At 45.1% G+C, this 12,281-nt stretch overlaps 1 protein-coding gene across 1 annotated transcript in view; it reads left to right on the forward strand.

Annotated features, from left to right (window-relative positions):
• The window catches only part of SRPX2 (sushi repeat containing protein X-linked 2), a 96,086-nt gene that overhangs the window by 19,613 nt on the left and 64,192 nt on the right, over positions 1-12,281 (forward strand). The gene's annotated exons all lie outside the window — the stretch shown is intronic.

The raw sequence follows: 12,281 nt of genomic DNA on the forward strand, positions 1-12,281 counted from the left end.
CAACTTCTGGTATTGCAGGTAGGGAAAGAGCTTGTCTCAGCTACATAGACGTCAATGAGAAAGGAAAGCAAGTCCCAGGAGCTAAACATCACACAAAACCCTCATGTAAAGACTGGAAGTAGCCTCAACCTAGACTTTGTCCAGTCTACACCCCCAACATGTTTGACCCCTGACATGTGGGCGAGGTGAAACACGTCAAAGCTGTGGCCTGGATGGAGTCTAGGCTGAGGCTGCTTCCAGTCTTTACATGAGGGTTTTGTGTGATGTGCATCTCTCAGGATTCCTTTTCCTTCTTTGTTGACTTCTCTGAATGGCGTCCATGCAAAGTGAGCCACTTCCAGTATTTACAGTGGAGGCACAGGACCTGTAAGCTAGCGTTGATCACTGTTGCTACAATGCCTATTTTCTGCTTTCTTGGAGATCCCACAGGTATGGCACAGACATACTTCCATCGTTCCACCCAAGGTGGACCAATGTAACTATTGTGACAGGAAGTCAGGTAAATCTATGGGTGTTGTCACAGACAGGAGATACATTTCTGTCTTGTTTAGACAATTCACCAATTACTATCAGGCGTCGGCTGCGGAGGTAGCCAGAAAGGTTTAACGGCGCTGGAAAGCTTCAGCTATTCAGAATGAGGCAATTAAAACCTCTATAAGTTATCCAGAGGATGACTACTGATTGCTGCCTCCTGAGGCTTTTTGCGTTAAGGAGAGCAGTGAGCTGAGAAAGACTTCTGAAGGTGAGGTGGTGTTGACTTTTTCTGTGTGAAAGGAAAACAAATAGACTATTGGTTTTCTGCTGTATGACCAGCAGTGTCTGCTCAGCAGTAGGTTGGGACAGACTCCATAGGTAGGTTCCTGTGTTGTGAAGGTAGACGCCCCAAGTGGCCAGGGTTTATTTTATGTTTGTTTGATTTATGCTGTTTGGATGCTTGCACTTGTTTCCAGCAAACTGGAAGAATAAACCATAGACCGTTGTTTTCAACCACTCCTCGGCTGTCTCTCTTTGTAGCGAACCCACCCAAGGGGTCATCCACACCCGCTACCGAGCTAACCCCTTACACTATGTAAAAATGACCACACCTAAACTTTGGCCTTAAAGACATTAACATAAAGTCTAAAAGTGTACTAAAAACTGCTGAGGGTTATAATATATATGATGTTTTCAAGACCTTTTTCAGCCTTCCCTGGTGGTCTAGTGGTTAGGATTCGGCGCTCTCACCGCCGCGGCCCGGGTTCGATTCCCGGTCAGGGAACATTGCTTTTTATTTTTCGCCTATTCCCATATGGTACAGCATATATTGATCTTTCACAATCCTCTACATTTCACATTTACACGTTGCCCTTATCCAGCAAAGTAACAGGACAATATGGACGTACTCTGAACAGTACTACTTCCTAACACATTTTCCCATTGCTGTAAGCGTCAGTGCTGTTCTCAAAGCTCGGTCACATGACTCCCCAGCAGGGGGTATGGCTCAAGAGCGATGTATGCATAACTGCAAGGCGTCCACATTGGTGTCTAACCCGAGGCTCTGTGGGACATTTCCTGTGCATTCTCTTGCTAATGGCACCCTGCAGAGATATTAGCTAATGCTTGAGTAAATTTCCAGCCACTGCCGGGCGAAAATAAAAGATGGTAATCCTGCTTATCCTAAAGGATAGGAGCACTTTAACCACTTTGCCTCTCACGCCTATTCACCCCTTATGGACCAGAGCAGTTTTTACAATTCTGCTATGGACCTGTTTATTCAGCAATATTTTTGTCATTACTTAAGATAACAAAGTAATACACACAGTATCTCACAAAAGTGAGTACACCCCTCACATTTTTGTAAATATTTTATAATATCTTTTCATGTGACAACACTGAAGAAATGACACTTTGCTACAATGTAAAGTAGTGAGTGTACAGCTTGTATAACAGTGTAAATTTGCTGTCCCCTCAAAATAACTCAACACACAGCCATTAATGTCTAAACCGCTGGCAACAAAAGTGAGTACACCCCTAAGTAAAAATCTCCAAATTGGGCCCAATTAGCCATTTTCCCTCCCCGGTGTCATGTGACTCATTAGTCTTACAAGGTCTCAGGTGTGAATGGGGAGCAGGTGTGTTAAATTTGGTGTTATCGCTCTCACTCTCTCATACTGGTCACTGGAAGTTCAACATGGCACCTCATGGCAAAGAACTCTCTGAGGATCTGAAAAAAATAAATTTTTCTCCACATAAAGATGGCCTAGGCTATAAGAAGATTGTCAAGACCCTGAAACTGAGCTGCAGCACAGTGGCCAAGACCATACAGCGGTTTAACAGGACAGGTTCCACTCAGTACAGGCCTCGCCATGGTCGACTAAAGAAGTTGAGTGCACGTGCTCAGCGTCATATCCAGAGGTTGTCTTTGAGAAATAGATGTATGAGTGCTGCTAGCATTGCTGCAGAGGTTGAAGGGGTGGGGGGTCAGCCTGTCAGTGCTCAGACCATACGCCGCACACTGCATCAAATTGGTCTGCATGGCAGTCATCCCAGAAGGAAGCCTCTTCTAAAGATGATGCACAAGAAAGGCCGCAAACAGTTTGCTGAAGACAAGCAGACTAAGGACATGGACTATTGGAACCATGTCCTGTGGTCTGATGAGACCAAGATAAACTTATTTGGTTCAGATGGTGTCAAGCGTGTGTGTAGCGGCAACCAGGTGAGGAGTACAAAGACAAGTGTGTCTTGCCTACAGTCAAGCATGGTGGTGGGAGTGTCATGATCTGGGGCTGCATGAGTGCTGCCGGCACTCATTGAGGGAACCATGAATGCCAACATGTACTGTGACATGCTGACGCAGAGCATGATCCCCTCCCTTCGGAGACTGGGCCGCAGGGCAGTATTCCAACATGATAACGACATGAAAAACACACCTCCAAGACGACCACTATCTTGCTAAAGAAGCAGAGGGTAAAGGTGATGGACTGGCCAAGCATGTCTCCAGACCCTATTGAGCATCTGTGGGGCATCCTCAAATGGAAGGTAGAGGAGCGCAAGGTCTCTAACATCCACCAGCTCCGTGAGGTCATCATGGTGGAGTGGAAGAGGACTCCAGTGGCAACCTGTGAAGCTTTGGTGAACTCCATGCCCAAGAACAATAATGGTGGTCACACAAAATATTGACACTTTGGGCTTAATTTGGATATTTTCACTTAGGGGTGTCCTCACTTTTGTTGCCAGCGGTTTAGACATTAATGGCTGAGTTGAGTTATTTTGAGGGGACAGCAATTTTACACTGTTATACAAGCTGTACACTCACTACACTACATTGTAGCAAAGTGTCATTTCTTCAGTGTTGTCACATGAAAGGATATTATAAAATATTTTCAAAAATGTGAGGGGTGTACTCACTTCTGTGAAATACTGTATATTGTTGTTCTAACTCCGGAGCTCCGGGCACAAAATCAATATTTTTTTTTGTGCCCGTCCGCTAGTTCTGCATAACCTGAAAAGGAATTGGATAGTTAGGTTTTTTTTTTAAAAAAAACTCACCTTGTAATTGACGATCGTAAATACTCACCTCAGGGTACTTCCTCCCTCAGCGCCGCGGCTCCGCTGTCACTTCCTGCACTGCGATGATTCCTGGGAGCTGAACGTCATCGCTCCCAGGAATCAATGCGACGGCACCGGCCCCGCTCGTCACTTCCGGGCGACGCCGCATTCCCCTGCTAAACAGCTTCTGGGCATGCCCAGAAGCCGTTTAGGAATGCGGCGCCGCACCGGAAGTGATGAGAGGGGCCGGTGCAGGCGCATTCTGGGACAAGAAGACGCGGAAGAAGACACAGAAGAGGACCGCGCCGGCTTCAGCTGCCCACAAGAGAGATGGAAACGCTGTGGAAGAAATTTTATAAGTAAGTATTTCTTCTAAAAGGTAAGTGCGAACCGGGACAGATCAGAGGCTAGCCATTGTGGAATGTACTAGCCCTGACTGTCCCGGGGGGTATGTTCATTGAAATTTTTTTTTTTGTGGCCGGAACTCCGCTTTAAGTGGGCCGGTATGCACCGGTACTCAGTACCGCCACTTTCAAATATGGCTCTTGAGCATACCGCCACCTCTCCATGCGCCTTAGCGTACCGGTACGCTAATTTCCTACTCCAGAACCAGACCAGTCACTACCAGTGAGTCCCCCTGCCCCAGCCCAGGCCAGCAGCGGTGGCAGAGCTGCCACGCTGCTGGCCTGTACTGCGGTGCACTGGTTGCTATCACCGCCCGGCGTCTAGCAACCAGTGATGTCATCTGAGGAGGAGGAGAGCGAGGCCCCAGCGTACACTGTGGAACCTCCTTGCTCCTCTGCTGTGCGCCGAGTGGAGTGTTGGCTCCACCTACCTCCTCCCTCCAGGTACTCCAGGCCAACACAGCACAGTGAGTCCTGTGTGTCAGCCTCAGCCTAAAAACGTGAGTAGGAGCAGTTCTGGAGACCCTGATGTGGGATGGGATGGGATGGGGGGCTCTGTGTGGACCCTAATGTGAGGAAGGGGGGTGCTCTGTGGGGACCCTGATGTGGGATGGGATGGGGGGGCTCTGTGGGGACCCTAATGTGAGGAGGGGGGATGCTCTGTGGGGACCCTGATGTGGGATGGGATGGGGGGCTCTGTGGGGACCCTAATGTGAGGAGGGGGGGTGCTCTGTGGGGACCCTGATGTGGGATGGGGGCACTCTGTGGGGACCCTAATGTTAGGAGGGGGGGCTCTGTGGGGACCCTGATGTGGGATGGGGGGCTCTGTGGGGACCCTAATGTGAGGCGGGGCGCTCTGTGGGGGCCCTGATATAAAAAAATTATAGAATATATAGAGCACCGGCACCTCTTTTGGGCCACTTAAAGCACTGTATATATATATATATATGTTTTGGGGTTCTAAATAAATTTCTAGCAAAAAATACTGATTTTAACTTATAAGCAACAAGTGTCAGAAAAAGGCTTAGGGATGAAAGGGTTATGGACAAATAAGGCTTTTTTTTTTTTTTTTTTGTAATTATTGTCTAGCAACAATTTTTTTTTTTTTTCACAATCTTTGTGATCAAAACTAAACAAAACACGCTTTTTCTTAGTCCCCGTTCACATACAGGCGACGCTACTTCCAGGGGCGACCTCCGAGGTCGCGGTGCGAGCAGCGCGCCGCGACCTCGGAGCGGCTGCCACGGACTTCATAAGATTAAAGTCTATGGCGGTCGCCTCCTGGTCGCCCCAAAGAAGCTCCGGACCCTTTTTCTAAGTCGGAGCGACTTGTGTCGCTCCTATTAGAACGGGTCCGCAGCTTCCCTATGGAAGGCGACCTGCGGCGACCTGTGAGGGGGCTTATTTTCACCAATGTTAGTTAAAAAAATAAATCATGTAACATCAAATACTGTAAAAAGTGTTATTTTATTCTGTAATTTGTCCTCTTTAAAATTATGATACTGGTGCAAAGCATTACAAAGTTATTTACAAATAAAAAAAGTTTTTTTTTTACTTTTATTTTTTCCATTTCTGAGCTTCTTTTAATTGTGAAAAATATTATTGAAGAAAACAAAATAAAAACATCAAAGTTTATAGGCCTCATGAACACGGGATGTTTTTACAGCGGCTGTTTTTGGCTTCAGACTTTTTTTCTGCAGCCAGTAAACTCCCCAGCATGTTATCCTACGTGTCCATGCACACACAGGCTCTTATCAGCAGTTTTTGGCAGGGGCATTTTCTGGCTGGAAAAAAACCCAGAACTAGTGGGCTTTGCGAGGAGTATTTCAGCTGTAAAAATGCTGTAACTCTGATAAAAGCTTAAAACACTAAAAAAAAAAAGCAGAAAAACGCGGCTATTCAGTGTTTATCAGTGTTTTTGAGCCATAAACTTTTGTGGGAGTATAGATTTGTTAACCACCCCCCATCCGTGCTACAGCCTATATACGGCTGCAGCGCGGACTCGAATTTTCGGGAGGCCGTTTTTAAACGGCCTCCCAGTGACACGCCCCCCGCGCACTCCCGCGAGTGCGCTGCGGGGGAAATCTGTGTCGGCCGTGTCCCTTGGACACGGCCGATCACAGATCGTGGTGAATGGCCAATCACAGCGGCCATTCACCACGTGATCGGGCCGTCCAATGAGCGATGATCTCATATGTAAACATATGAGATCATCTCTCATCGCCGGCGCTCCTTCCTCACACGGAGCCTGCAGTGTGAGGAAGGAGGGGGAGCCTCACAGCGCCGGGGATACAGGGGAATGTAATCAGGGCACCGATCACCAGTGCCCTGATTACTAAAGGTAAAAACACACACACAGTGCCCCCCCATCAGTGCCCACAGTGCCCGCCATCAGTGCCCCCCATCAATGCCCACAATCAGTGCCCATAGTGCTGCTAGTCAGTGCCCATCAGTGCCTGCTCATCTAGGCACTGATGAGCACTGACTGGCAGCACTATGGGCACTGATGGTGCTGCCCATCAGTACCGCTCATCAGTGCCACCCGTCAGTGTCCAGTGCCATCCGCCAGTGCCCATCAGTGCTGCCTATCAGTGCCCATCAGTGCCGCCCGTCAGTGCCGCCTCTCAGTGCCGCCTCTCAGTGCCCAGCAGTGCCACCTCTCAGTGCCCAGCAGTGCCACCTCTCAGTGCCCAGCAGTGCCGCCTATCAGTGCTCATCAGTGCCGCCTATCAGTGCTCATCAGTGCCGCCTCTCAGTGCCGCCTCTCAGTGCCGCCTATCAATGCCGTCTATCAGTGCTCATCAGTGCGGCATATTAGTACCTCCTCATCAGTGCCCATAAGTGCCACCTCATCAGTGCCCATAAGTGCCACCTCATCAGTGCCCATCAGTGCAGCCTATCAGTGCCCATCAGTGCCGCCTCATCAGCGCACATCAGTGAAGGAGAAAAATTTATTTTCAAAATTTACTCGCAGAAAATAAGAAAAACTTTTTTTTTTTTCAAAAATTTCTGTCTTTTTTCTTTTTTTTTGTAAAAAATAAAAAACCCAGAGGTGATTAAATACCACCAAAAGAAAGCTCTATTTGTGTGAAAAAAATGATAAAAATTTCATATGGGTACAGTGTAGCATGACCGCGCAATTGTCATTCAAAGTGTGACAGCGCTGAAAGCTGAAAATTGGCCTGGATGGGAAGGGCGTTTAAGTGCACAGAAGGCAAGTGGTTATAGAAAAAAAAAAAAAAAGCTAAAAAACTCCCCGCTACAGCTGAAAAAAACGCTGAAAAACGCTGAAAAACGCTATTGCAAAAAAGCTGGAAAAACTCTTACTAGAGCTACAGATTTCTACTGACGTTTTGATAACGACCAGTGTGCATGACGCCTTAATGGTGATAAAATAGAAATTAACAAAAAAAACAGCAGAAAAATAATAATTGAATAATTAAAGAGAATATTGGAGTTAATGATTAGAATAAACTAAGGGTTAATAATGGGTTAAACTGAGAAATACATATATATTTTTAAATGTTTTTACTTTTCAGGATGCTTTAATTGATATGATCTGCAGATTAATAAAATGATTGATACAAAAGTAATAATATACTGTACATTATATTACATTGTATCTTTCTGTAGCTTGAGCAAATGTTATTTATAAACACTGTCAGACTTTTTCTTTTGGGCTCCCGCCCTAATTACAGCGGCAGTGGGTCTCGTATGCTACACATACCCAAAGACTGGAACCAGTTAAAACAATGCACACTTATTTTTTTTATTTACCCCCTTGCTCTGACCCCACTTACACCACCCTCCCCTCATCCATGGATGTGTACTTACAGTATCTCACAAAATTAAGTACATCCCTCACATTTTTGTAAATATATTATATCTTTTTATGTGACAACACTGAAGAAATTACACTTTGCTACAATGTAAAATAGTGAGTGTACAGCTTGTATAACAGTGTAAATTTGCTGTCCCCTCAAAATAACTCAACACTCAGCCATTAATGTCTAAACCTGCTGGCAACAAAAGTGAGTACACCCCTAAGTGAAAATGTCCAAATTGGGCTCAATTAGCCATTTTCCCTCCCCGGTGTGTCATGTGACTACTTAGTGTTACAAGGTCTCAGGTGTAAATAGGGAGTAGGTGTGTTAAATTTGGTGTTGTCGCTCTCACTCTCTCATACTGGTTACTGGAAGCTCAACATGGCACCTCACGTGAGTACACCCCTAATTGAAAATGTCCAAATTGGGCCCAATTAGCCATTTTCCTTCTCTTGTCAGACATTTTTTTTTTTTACAGCTAAAATTGTCCACCTTCTCTGTGTACACATTAAAGTGGTTTTAAACTCCCATTTATTTACTGTACCTATAGGTAAGCCTATAATAAGGCTTACCTATAGGTACTATAAATATCTCCTAAACATGCACCGTTTAGGAGATATTTACTGTATATACAGCCGATGGTGTCATTGGAGCATGTGCTCTGAAGGAATGGCCACCCATGCCGTTCCCTCAGATTCCTGTGCCGTGAACAGTGGCTCCCCGTGCATGCGCGGGACTGACGTCATGTGGCATCAGCCACTCACAAAGCTGGAGTCCGCGGACCCGGAAAGAAGACGGGTAAAGATGGATGTGGCCTCCAGCATCAGTGGAGGGCTTCGTTTGCAGAAAAGTTTCACATAAGTTGCTAGTATGAGATGCATACTAGCAAATTATGGCTTTAATTTGCAGGTCAGGAAAAAAAATTAACCCTGCCATTTTATTTTCTCTTTAATCCAGCTTTGATTAACCACTTCAGCTCTGAAAGGTTTACCCCCATATATGACCAGCCTATTTTTTGCGATACGGCACTGCGTTACTTTAACTGACAATTGCACTGTATCCAAATAATATTTTTTGTCCTTTTCTCCTACAAATAGAGCTTTCTTTTGGTGGTATTTGATCACTTCTGTGTTTTTTATTTTTTTGCGCTATAAACAAAAAAAAAAACAACCTCAGCAGCATCGGTTGTCATTACAAGACAGCCGACCGTCGGCTATGGACGCCGGTACCGGGGTGATGCCTCTAGCTGCAGGTATCACTCCGGTACAGCACTTTCCGAAATATCTGCAATATTGGTAACCTCAGGGGCCGATTCCGATATATCAGGGAAAGTGCATATTGGCCCCCGATATATCGGTGTTGCCGATAATCGCTCAATCCCTACTATGAAGGTGGTCTGTTTTTTGCCTTCTCTTGCTCCCTTCCACCCATAGTAGTCTGCCAATGGAGGGAGCTGAATCCTTCTCTCAACAGCCCCTGTATTGCTTGACAAGAGTCAATTGTCAATAAGCAGACAGTCAGAGAACAAAGCACCAGTAAGTTCTTTGGTGTGGCATCAAGAAGGATGCAGCTTGCCACCCCCAAATGAAAATTGCTCCCACCCCTCTTTGTACCAGTCCTGATTGGATGCATTTAGATATATTTACTTGATAGGTGCTATAAAACCTGCTTATCTTGACAGAAATTTAGATCTGTCCTGTGTCCTCTGCATGCTTCCAGTGCAATCTTAAAGAGGCTTTCTAGTTCTTATTGTGAGGCTACAGAATTTTTCCTCAATAGAGAAAATTCCCCTCCACTTCCTGTCCCAATTACAGGTTGTCACAGGGGAAAGGGAGTGAGGAGAACTCTTCTCAATGGAAGTCACAGCAGTATGTCAATGGAAGACTACAAATGGAAGTCCCAAAAGAATGTCAATGGAAGACTCCAAATGGAAGTCACAACAGTATATCAATGAAAGACTCCAAATGGAAGCCACAACAGAATGTCAATGGAAGACTCCGAATGGAAGTCACAACGGAATGTCAATGGAAGACTCCAAATGGAAGCCACAACGTTATGTAAATGGAAGACTTCAAATGGAAGCCACAACAGTATGTAAATGGAAGACTCCAAATGGAAGCCACAACAGTATGTCAATGGAAGACTCCAAATGGAAGTCACAACAGAATGTCAATGGAAAACTCCAAATGGAAGCCACAACAGTATGTCAATGGAAGACTCCAAATGGAAACCACAACAGTATGTCAATGGAAAACTCCAAATGGAAGCCACAACGGTATGTCAATGGAAGACTCCAAATGGAAGCCACAACAGTATGTCAATGGAAGACTCCAAATGGAAGTCACAACAGAATGTCAATGGAAGACACCAAATGGAAGCCACAACAGAATGTCAATGGAAGACTCCAAATGGAAGCCACAACAGTATGTCAATGGAAGACTCCAAATGGAAGTCACGCCAGTAAAAGCTAACAGAAGATCATAGGTTTCCTTACTCTACCCAAAACTGGAAAAGTTGTGTCTGGAATCAATCTGAAAAGTGTATCTAAACCCCCCAAAAAAGTATAATATATTACAGATTACCAGTCTTTAGATATGGTGGCTGCATTTGAAATATTTTCATTATTTATTCCTGGTGATCCCGCCAGTAACACACTTTCAGTCCTAGGGTGACAACACTCACTCACCATACTGTATCTATGGAGGAGCAATGTTGTCACCCCAGGCTGCTCTTCTGATTTGAACTAAACAGACCTCACTCTCTCCTAATCTCCATTGCAAAGGAGAGATGTTCTTTAGTCCGAACTGGGAGAGCAGAAGAGAACTTGGATGGTAAATAACCTTGTTTGAGATAGTAGTTTAGTTTACAGAAAGTTACAAGGACACTGTATACTGTGCAAATTCAACAGGTATTTTGTGTACTCAGGAAATTTTCTTAGCCTGAAAAAACAAACGAATGCAGCCATTACATCTATGGTAAGCTGCAGTATATAACATTTTTGTTCCTGGATTTAGATATACTTTAGGTATGTCCCAAAGTCATCAAATGCACTCTAAACAAGGATTTGGTATCCTTGTCCCCGTAGTGAGGAGCCATGAAGGAGTTAAGATTTTTGGTTAGGTCATCTGCTCAGTTATTTGAATTGTTCTCCTATGTGTCATCCAGCCTTGAGGCCCTTTGCACGAAGCACATTTTTAAAGTATTATTCAAGAGCTGAACATTCTTGTCAGTCCCCATAGTATAAACATTTTTTATTTCATTACATGGCAGCCGGCTGCACAAGACAACATTTTTTTAATTTTTTTTTTGTTACTCTAATGATAATGGTCTTAATATAATAATATTTCTATAGTGCATTCCTCCTTTTAGAGAGGTGATTATCAAATGGATGTTGTGATCTTTGAAGAGGCAGCTTTGTCAGGTTTTGCCATAAGGCTTGGTGAATAAATGTGTCTTGGGTCTGCTTTTAAAAACATCCAGAGGGTGCTTCCTGGACAAGGGATCTAGAGAATATGCTTCGCAGACAATGAATCAAGGAGAGGGTGCTTCCAGACAATAGATCTAGAACAATATTCTTCTTGGTTAATGGCTACAAAGAGGCTGCTTTTCAGATAATAGAACAAAAAAAGGGTGCTTACTAGGCAAAGGATCCTGAGAGGGTGCTTTCCAGACAAAGGATCCTGAGAGGGTGCTTCCCAGACAAAGGATCCTGAGAAGATGCTTCCCAGACAATGGATCCAGAGAGGGTGCTTTCCAGACAAAGGATCCTGAGAAGATGCTTCCCAGACAAAGGATCCTAAAAAAATGCTTCCCAGACAAAGGATCCTGAGAAGATCCTTCCCAGACAAAGGATCCTAAGAAGATGCTTCCCAGACAAAGGATCCTAAGAAGATCCTTCCCAGACAAAGGATTCTGAGAAGATCCTTCCCAGACAATGGATCCTGAGAAGATCATTCCCAGACAAAGGATTCTGAGAACATGCTTCCCAGACAAAGGATTCTGAGAAGATCCTTTCCAGACAATGGATCCTGAGAAGATGCTTCCCAGACCAAGGATCCTGAAAATATGCTTCCCAGACAAAGGATCCTGAGAAGATGCTTCCCAGACAAAGGATCCTGAGAAGATGCTTCCCAGACAAAGGATCCTGAGAAGATGCTTCCCAGACAAAGGATCCTGAGAAGATGCTTCCCAGACCAAGGATCCTGAGAAGATGCTTCCCAGACCAAGGATCCTGAGAAGATGCTTCCCAGACAAAGGATCCTGAGAAGATGCTTCCCAGACAAAGGATCCTGAGAAGATGCGTCCCAGACCAAGGATCCTGAGAAGATGCGTCCCAGACCAAGGATCCTGAGAAGATGCTTCCCAGACAAAGGATCCTGAGAAGATGCTTCCCAGACCAAGGATCCTGAGAAGATGCGTCCCAGACCAAGGATCCGGAGAAGATGCTTCCCAGACAAAGGATCCAGAGAAGATGCTTCCCAGACAAAGGATCCTGAAAATATGCTTCCCAGACCAAGGATCCTGA

The sequence above is a fragment of the Pelophylax lessonae genome, assembly GCF_965119305.1.
Source record: "Pelophylax lessonae genome assembly, chromosome: 7".
In the NCBI taxonomy this organism is placed as follows: domain Eukaryota; kingdom Metazoa; phylum Chordata; class Amphibia; order Anura; family Ranidae; genus Pelophylax; species Pelophylax lessonae.